This window comes from Coptis chinensis, chromosome 9 (genome assembly GCF_015680905.1).
Source record: "Coptis chinensis isolate HL-2020 chromosome 9, ASM1568090v1, whole genome shotgun sequence".
NCBI lineage: Eukaryota > Viridiplantae > Streptophyta > Magnoliopsida > Ranunculales > Ranunculaceae > Coptis > Coptis chinensis.
The window spans coordinates 70,334,006-70,343,734 of record NC_141464.1 but is presented as its reverse complement, the minus strand read 5'-3'; the positions used below and the strand labels follow the sequence as shown (position 1 = coordinate 70,343,734).

The window sequence follows — 9,729 nt, the reverse complement described above, 5'->3', positions numbered from 1 at the left end:
TGATATTTGTCTTCTTCCATAAGAGGGGTATTTACTAGTGTAGGGACTAGATCGTCGGAAGCACCAATGTGATATACCAAACTCTCAATAGACTTAACTTCACCTTCTACAAGAAAACCTAGTTGTCTTTGCTTTTGTCTAAACATGTTAACTTTCACAGAAAGATTTCCAAAAGAAAGAGTCATTGAGCCATCCCGGCAATTGATTTGGGCATTGGCAGTTGCCAAGAAAGGATGCCCTAAGATGATGGGAATAGAATCATGAGCAACTTCTGTGTCAAGAATAACAAAGTCGGCTGAATAGTGAAAATCCTGCACTTTAACGAGAATGTTTTCAACTACACCCTTAGGATACTTAATAGAATGATCGGCTAACTGCAAAGTCATTTTAGTTGGTTGAAGTTTTGTTAGACCTAGTTGTTTATATAAATAAAAAGGGAGTAAGTTAACACTCGCTCCCAGGTCTAATAAAGCAGTTGTTATGAAGGTATCACCTAAGGTGCAGACAAGAGATGGGACTGACCGGGGGTGTACTTAACAATTCCGTTATGTTCAGATAAAGAGGGATATTGTTCAGTTAATAATGTTTTGTGGGGTATGTTGGTTTTCCTCTTCTTGATACACAACTCTTTTAGAAACTTAGCGTGTCCAGGTAGACTTTTTATAGCATCTAGAAAAGGTAGGTTTATAGTCAAATTTTTAAACACTTCCCTAATCTCATCAAAATTTTCATCCTTTTTAGACATAACTAGTCTCTGAGGATATGGTGGTTTATCTATATATTTAGCAATATTATTAGTCTTTGCTTTATCTCTAGCCGTTTTCCATCTAGGTGTCCATATTGGAACCTCTACAGGTGTAGGATCATCAATTTCTATGACAGTATTCGATATGGTTTTATTTTCAAGGCGGGTGGTCTTTAGGTATAGTTACTTTGTTATCAACTACTCTCCCTGAACGAAGGGTAGTGACTGCATGTAGGTCCCCTGGGGTTATATTACCATTACACTGAATACTTTTTATTTCGAACGCGGTGTTTCTTGACTTAGGATTAAATCGCTTGACACGGAAACACTTTGTTTGGTTATTATTTTGGTTAGGAGACATGTCAATAACCTTTTGGCACAAAGACTGCATCATTTGCATCGTTTGTTTCACCATATTAGAGTTTTGATCATGCTGATCTTTCATCAAGTTGGAGTTTTGTTGCATAATTTGATTTTGTTTCTCTAACAAGGTCACTACTATTTCGTTTGTAGATGGTTGAACTGGAATTAAGGCTTGTTGAGCGTTCATGTCTTGATGTTGATAGTTCTGGGTTATAGGCACTAAACCTCTATTCTGGTCACCTAAGTTTCCTTGTCCTTAAAGTTGAGTTAATTGGTGGAAGTTTGATGGTTGTGGTGGTGGTTATGCATAGACAAAAGGACAATAGAAGTCGGAATGCTCAAGACTAAAACAAACATTACAACGAGTAGATTTAATGTTCATGACTGGAGTGGGTTGTTGTTGAACAGAGATGGCATCTACCTTTTTAGTGAGGGCATCGATAAGAGTTTTAAGCTCGGAATCAAGTTTAACCTCAAAAGAAGAAAGAGTGGAGCGGGAAGAGTTGTTACCTCCCCAATTGTTGTTCCTCTTAGATTGATCTTCTAAGAATGTATAAGCCTCCAAGGCTCCTTTACTAAGAAAACTACCCCCAGTCATGATATCTAGAACCTCCTTATGATGATGTAAAATCCCCTTGAAGAAGGCACGAACAAGCGTGTCCTTCGCAAGATTATGATACGGGCATTCAATGAGAAGATCAGTGAAACGATTCCAGGCCTCTGAAAAGGATTCATGAGGATTCTGGTGGAAGAAATGAATCTTTTGAAGCATTTCATTTGTCTTCAGTGGTGGGTAAAACTGTTCCATGAACAATTGAACAAGATTAGCCCATGAGTCCACAGAGTTTGGCGTTTGGGCAGTTAACCAAGATGCCGCCTTGTCGGCTAGGGTGAATGGAAACACCCTAAGTTTAACTTGATCTGGACTTACACTAGGATGATGGAATGTAGTGAGAACTTGGTCTATCCTACGCATATGTTGGTAAGGCTTCTCGTGGTCTAAACCATGAAAAACTTGTAACAAGTTAAATATATTAGGGGGAATTCAAAAATCCCCCACTAGGTCTGCAAGAATGATGCACGACTTAGGGCCATCGTTTATGGCTTTATAAAAATCAGAGAGAGGAGTCTCTTGTTCTTTAGCCATTGATGCAGGTGTAATGTGTGAAATTCTAGATAGGCGTGTGGTATTTATGTCTACGAAAAACAAGCCTGATTATACTAGAATTAAAACTCTTCTGACAGAAGAGGCGAGGAGTGGAAGAAAGAGTACCTGAATGCCTCCTTGCTACGCGTTTGAATAGCGTCTTGTATACGCGATCTCAGTGTTTGTATGATGTTAGAAACACTGAATAACTTGAAGAAATGAAAATTTGGGTGACACGTGAAAATCGGCCGGTACACACACAAGGCATGCTGGTCGCTCACTTTTTGGCTTGGGTAGAGGTGCGCTCCGACCTTGCTCGAGGAACAGGCACTTAGGCGCGGGTCACGCTCGAAATTAGCCTTGGGTGGGCGTGGGTCGCGCTCAGGTCGAACTCGAGTTCCAGGCGCTTGAGCACGGGGGGCGCTCGAACTTTGCCTTGGTTGGGCGCGGGTCACGCTCAACCTTGGATGATGTCCAGTGTTTTAGGCGCGGGTCGCGCTCAAAAATAGGCTATCTAGGGTGTGGGGCTCGCTCCAAAAAATTTGAAATTTTTATAGTAGTTTGTTAAGACGTCTATCAAGTAGCCTGTAAAATTTCAGATCAATCGAAGCTATGAAAGTCCTTCTACTCCCCTTCAAAGTTTGTGAAATAGTTTTCAAACACAATACAAACAACCGAATGGTTAACCAATCAAAACAGAGAAAAAAATTGCCAAAATTTTACTGGAGACTCCTAACAGATCATGGGTATTTTTGTAAAAAGTTTAGAGTAATTGGAGTTCTACAAACCCTCCTTATCGGTTGTTGTTCCAGAAATTAAGTGTTTGCAAAACTGCAGAAACACACTGGAAACACTCCACTAGTTAGGAGGTCAAAACAAATAAAAAACTCCTTAAAATTTTACTGTGAACTCCTGACTTAGGATAGATGCTCCTGTAAAAAGTTTAGAATTTTTGGAACTGCCTAAGTAACCTTACTTGTCTGTTTTTCAAGAACTTACGGTTTGAAAACTGAAATGCAGTGCTGTAAAGATCATATTAGTTCACTAGGTAAAACAACTAGGAAAAATTTGACAAAATTACAGTAAATCAATAACACCTTAAGTATTACGCCTGTAAATTTTCAAATTTTTTGAAATTTACAAATACCTTTAATGTAGTGTTTTCCTCTGTAAATCCGCAGGTCCTATGCCTAAAAGAAATAAGAATGAAAAATTAAAAGGGTGGATGGGTAGAGAATGGGGGATTGCCCTTTGAATTCAAGCAATTGAATTCTTGTCTTGAACGAGATTAAGACGGTAGCGGCGCTATTTGATTACCCATAAAAACTAAACTAGATTACTTTAACTTCATTCTTACGGTATCAATTATTTATTTCCTACTCTCACATATATATTCATGCAATATATAGAGTACAAAATCGTTCCACTCTTAAACTATCAAGACATAAATGGAATTCAACTAATCAAACACAAGGAACAATGGTGAGAGTAATGAGATGTGAAATTTCTATTCTAAATAACAACTATTCTAACAAGCAATCATCCTCACATGGCTTCTTTAACCTATTCTAATGGAGGTTTTAGCCTAATATTATTATACTATCATTCCCAACATAAGAACAATAATAACAAGTCATAATTTAATAACTAATTTAAACTTTATAAATCTAATTTTAACAATAGTCTAAGAATCAAAATGAAAACAACCTAATTTATGAATTTAAAACAACTAAAACTAAATAAGAATTTAATTAGCAACTAAATTGAAATGAAAACTAATACTTTATTATAAAACTAATAGTGATTCTAAATAACAATCTACTTTGTTCTAACACTAATTAATTGAAGGTAAAAACTAGATCTAAAACAAACTATTCTAACTAATTAAATAAGTCTAACCTAATTTTCTAATCTAGATCTAGGTAATCTTAAGAGTTAAGTCTTCTCCATACAAATGGAGGAGACCAGATCCACTTTTTCGTGCATGGGCTAAGGAGCATGTTTTGGGCCGGAAAATCAAGCCCAAAACCCAATTTCTTCAGTCCACAGAGGCTTTTTCAGTTGGATTTGACTTCCATGGACTTTTCGCCTACTTTTGCTCCTTTGATTGGGTCAATGTTTGGACCATTGGAAAGTTCTTTCCAAGCTGGTCATTTTGACATAAGGTAGGCCCAATTCGAGGTTTGAGTCCAAAGATACGGCCTTTGGAAGTTCTACTGACTTTTGTGCGCTGTTTCTGCCCGCGTTGACTTTGACTTTTCAGCTTTAACCGGGCTTTAAAAGGGCTTTTTCTCCTTGAATCTTGGCCTTTTATCATAGAACTTTTTAGCAACCAACCCTTGCTCATTTATCTCGCAAAAGGGATGCATTTCTGCACATATTCGACTTCAATGCCTGAAATACACAAAAACACGATAATAGTACTAACTCTTACTTATTAATCATAGAATTGGTCTAAAACAATATTGTTAAAGGGGTTAAAACTACAGTTTTGGGCTCTTATCAGTTCATCAGGACCGACTAAGATAGTAGTAACTTGCGATGAAGTGGGCATTGCGTAGCAATGTCGTTTAATAGAGCTCTCTTTTATCTGTAACCGAATGTTATCTATGTCTCTGCGCTGTGAAACTTGACGGAGCACATACTAACAAAAGGATTGCATCTATCTAATACCTGCCTGAGAATTGCGAGGACCTGTCTATCAAGTGAATTACTCTTAGAGAGTCGGTAGTCTAGCTCATTTTTTGTGTAATATATATATATATATACATCTGGAGGTATATATTACCAGCTTCAGGCAATAGACTACCAATTTTATGGTATATAGATCCAAGTGCTCGATAAGTATAAACAACATCTCTTCCATTAGCTAAGTTCTCATCAATATGTACACCCATTGACGTAAATGACAAATATATGATTGTACCTTCTTATATTATCTCTTAAATGCTTTTCCACATCGGACTGTGCCGTGTAAAGATACATCAATGGAGGAGGTACATGAGGTAGTGGCAAGTTGACACGTCCATTAAGACAACAGAACTCCCGTTATTCATGAGGGTATAGTTTTGCCTGACAATGGATGCACGTACGCATGTTGCCTAAATGCATACGCTGAAGAGGAGGCGAGTTGGTAAAGTCCCTAGCACAGTTATGAAATGATCTTTGCCTATTGGATAGTCGTTTCGACCGGTTTGATATATCAGATTGAACAACAGGGGGATCATCTGTGATGGTATAATTAAATGAGGTTGGAAAACTCAATAACAATAAATATATAGAACATAAAGTTAAGACATAAAGAGGTAAAAAAGAACCTGCAAGAGTAGATAGGTACTGATCAGGGTCTTCATTCTCATGACCTTCCTCATATAGGTTCCAATCTCCGAAGTTACTTGATTTCAAATCTTGGAACCTGCTAACATCAGGAGTGGAGATTGCTAATGTAAGAATGCAATAAGATTAAATCATTAGCAAAATTGGCATGAATCATATCTGATGTTTAGATGAGAATACAAAGAGTCAACACACCTGTATTATTAAACATAACATTCATAGAACCTTGGCTAATATCCAAAATAGGAGTGTAAAGGTGACTTCCAATCCTAGATACTTCTGACTCCAAATGTCGTTGCAAAATGTAAAAAAGGTGAGATGTATCTAAGTTTTATGTAGTCAATTATTGCTTGTCTAAAAAATTAAAACAAAACAAAATAAATAAAACAATTATAATTAATTAAACAAAGATGAATAAATACGAATTCCAAGGTAATAGTAGTTGTCTGATGAAATCTAAAGGGTGATGCAAAGAAGAAGAAATATGCAGCTATGTAGTAAGCGTAGATGGCAGACCAAGGCCAAGTGAAGAACTATGATGCAAAATGGATTGAGGAGTTGGATCTTGGCTAAATTCGTTATTGATAGAATCGGGGACACGCTAACTTGAAAGACATGGTAAGGTAAGTGTATGTGAGTAAGCTCAAGGAACAAACATATAATTGTATAGAAAACAATAATATAACCGTACGTACATACCTGAATGATCAGCTATTAGTGAGCTTGCACGCCCCGAAGACAATTGCGTATCGGCTTCAGAACGAAGAATGGATTGAAGAGTGGGATCTTTGCCAACTATATTGTCAATGGAAGGGAAGACATGCTGGCCTACAAGACATAGCGAGGTACATGTGTACTTGAATAAAAGCAGGGATCAAACAATTAGGTGTTTACAGAAAAATTATAACAACAATATATATATACCTGAATTAAGGGATGTTAGCAAGCTTGCATGCTCCAAAGTCAAATTTTCAGCATCAGTCAAAGATGATCGACGTGCTTTAGCCCGTTTCCTCACACGTTCCTTGGAAGCTGCAATTTATTCATCACTTATATTTTGTCTACACTTTCTGTATTGTGAGCGCCAACGTTCCCTCTAAATTTCTCGTTGCTCATCGGTTATCATTTTGCGACGCTCTCTATACTGACATTGACGCTCTTTGTCAGCGGCAACTGTTCATCACTCATGTTTAGTCTATGTTCTCTGTATTGTGAATGCCAATGTTCCCTCTGAATTTCTTGCTGCTCCTTGGACATCATCTCACGACGCTCTCTTAGTCTACGCTCTCTATATTGCGAACGCCAACGTTCCCTCTGAATTTCTCGTTGCTCCTCGGACATCATCTCACGACGCTCTCTATACCGATTTCGCCGTTGTTCCAACTGAGTATTATTATTATTATTAGATAATTGATTGGCGTCCGAATTAGCAGCCATTTTAATTGACGTGGGATACTACTTTTCAAACTTAACAACCGGGTATAACTTTCATCAAGGAGATTAAATATTGAAATCAAATGAGATTATATTGAAATCAAATGAGGGAGAGTAATTAGTGAAGTTAAATGAGACTGGGGACAGAGAAGGAGAAACTGAAATCGGAGTTGGTGAGAAAGGAAGACGATTATATTCGTAAAAGAGTATATAAATAGGGTTAAATTAGGTAAATAACACATAGGCAAAAAAGTCATAAAAAGTGGAGAAGGGATTGAGAGATGCATAAAAAATAATATTTCACTGTTGCGGGACTAGTTGATCTGAGCCCAACAAAGTGCTTCGATTTGGTTTAACCCATGACCGGAGCTGCCTAGTGCCTACCGTATGGCTCAATACTGTTCTTCACAGAAAATATGGGCAACCAAATCGGGAATGACTCTTAAAGAGTTAAAGTTATTGCTTGGTGGTGTGTCCTTTTATTTGTTAAAATCAAAATATTTGACAAAAGTCATTTATGAAGGGTCCTGTATTGGGCACTCATGAAATTGCATTGGGTAGCCTCCACCCAAGCCCAACAACTAAATCCAACAGAAATAGCCCAATACTCCCCACACATACGGTTACCATTTTTTTCAAACCGTTTTAGCTGGTTTCATCTCTCGCTTGGTGAACCCAAAATTTTTTTTTTTTTTTTTTTGGGAGTTTTATGTCATGTTCATACTCAGAACCTCATGACAAACAAACCGAATACTCGTGCAACACAGCAAGTGAAACCTCATGACAAACAAACCCGAGAACAAACCGAATTGGTGTTGCTCAATTTTTGAGGATTGGTGTTGCAACTGATGGTTTGTTTGTTGCTCAATTTTTGAGGATTGGTGTTGCTCAATTTAAGTGAAATCGATAGTTTGTTTGTTCTGTCTCGGACTCAAAATTTTTTGCAACACCAACACAAACAAACAAACCGAATCTTGACAAACAAACCAAATTTTTTGCAAACAAACAAACTTCTTTGTCATGAGGTCCAAACGACCCAGTCATGTCGCCCAAGAGAGTCCCCAAATGACCCTGCCATGTCGTCCTGGAGACTGCTCAAATGACCCCGCCATATCGTCTAGCTAAAAACCCAAGAGTTTTGTCTCAAACGATACGCGAAGACCGTTTGAGTGTACATTGAAACGACATGGCGAGACCGTTTGAGTGTATACTCAAACGACATGGCGAGACCGTTTCAGTGTACACTCAAACGATATGGCAAAACCGTTTGAGTGTATACTCAAACGACATGGCGAGACCGTTTGAGTGTACACTCAAATGACCCGAGGGTTTCGTTATGGCGAGACCGATTGAATTGGTTGTTGGGCCTAAGCTTTGATGGCAAACTTGTAATATGACAAACTTGTAATATTTCTTTTTTTTGGGGGTTGCCAAATCCAATTTGATGAGTGCCCAATTAAATCACCTTTATGAATTGCTGTTTTATTCACCAAAGGGTAGGTTTGTTATTCTATAGACATAGTACATATTATTTTCCCTCAAACATAACTAACAATAGTGAAATTTTGGACACCATAAAGCAGCCTCTACGGATTCACATCCTCTTCTACCATATCCAATGCTTCAAGAAGTGTAGGTCCTTTGTACCACTTAACCTTGGTAGATTTCTCAGTAACATTCTGACCATCTAAACTACAAGTTGGGATGAACTTGATTTTCTCCGGTTTAAACCCGACCTTATGAACAAGATATGAGCTAACCTTCGTCACAATTTCCACAAACCTAGACCTCGAAAACTCACGTGTACTAGCATCCAACTTATTACAGCAACATATAATCTGCTCAACTCCAAGATGAAAAGCAATGAGTGCATGCATACATGTTTGTCCATTGTCCGACATCCCGGCTTCAAACGCGTCCACCATAGAATCAATTACCAAAACCGCGCAATTAGTCCTAGGCGGCATTTCCAGTACCAGTTTCCAAACAAACTCACTACCCCCGGGTACATCAATAAGAGTGCAATCATACTTAGCTGTCTCAAACTTGAACTGTTGCATCTTCATAGTGTTACCATGCAAACTCTCCATCATAGACTTGTTTATTGCTTCTTGTTTTGAGAGTAGTAGGTGTTGAACAACTGAAGACTTTCCTGAGTTAATATTGCCAATGAACACAATGCTGATTTGAGGCTTTGATTCTTTCTTTACTTTACTCATGGTTGAATACTTTGGCTTTTGCTCTGTGAATGTAAAAATATATGAAGGCATTCCATATTTATATTCTACGGGGATTTCCTAAATTATATTCCTCTTAATTACTCCAAAACAAGATTTATATGTTGAGACTAAATGAGACTCTTATTTGCAATAATTAAAAGCAAAGAAAGCATGAGAAACTTTAGATTTGCAATATTATAGTGGGGTAAGCATGAGAAAGCATGAGAAAGCATGAGAAACTTAGTTTTAACTTTCCAGAAATACCCTTACATATAAAAGGGAAAATTTTCATTTTTCATTTTTTATCCAGCAATAATCCTTGTATACCTTCTTCATTATATAATATAATCGTGTGACATTGTACTTTAGATGTATATGTTTCTTTATGAAAAATCTAAAAGTGATACAAATACTTTTTAACGAATTAGACGAGTCCTAAATAGTTTCTTGAAAAGTGTATTTGTTGGTGCAATGTGTAGTCCAAT

At 37.5% G+C, this 9,729-nt stretch overlaps 1 pseudogene; it reads right to left on the bottom strand.

The window, feature by feature from the left end:
• Positions 1-8,611: 8,611 nt before the first annotated feature.
• Positions 8,612-9,244, bottom strand: LOC147477722 (elongation factor 1-alpha pseudogene; annotated as a pseudogene).
• Positions 9,245-9,729: the final 485 nt, after the last annotated feature.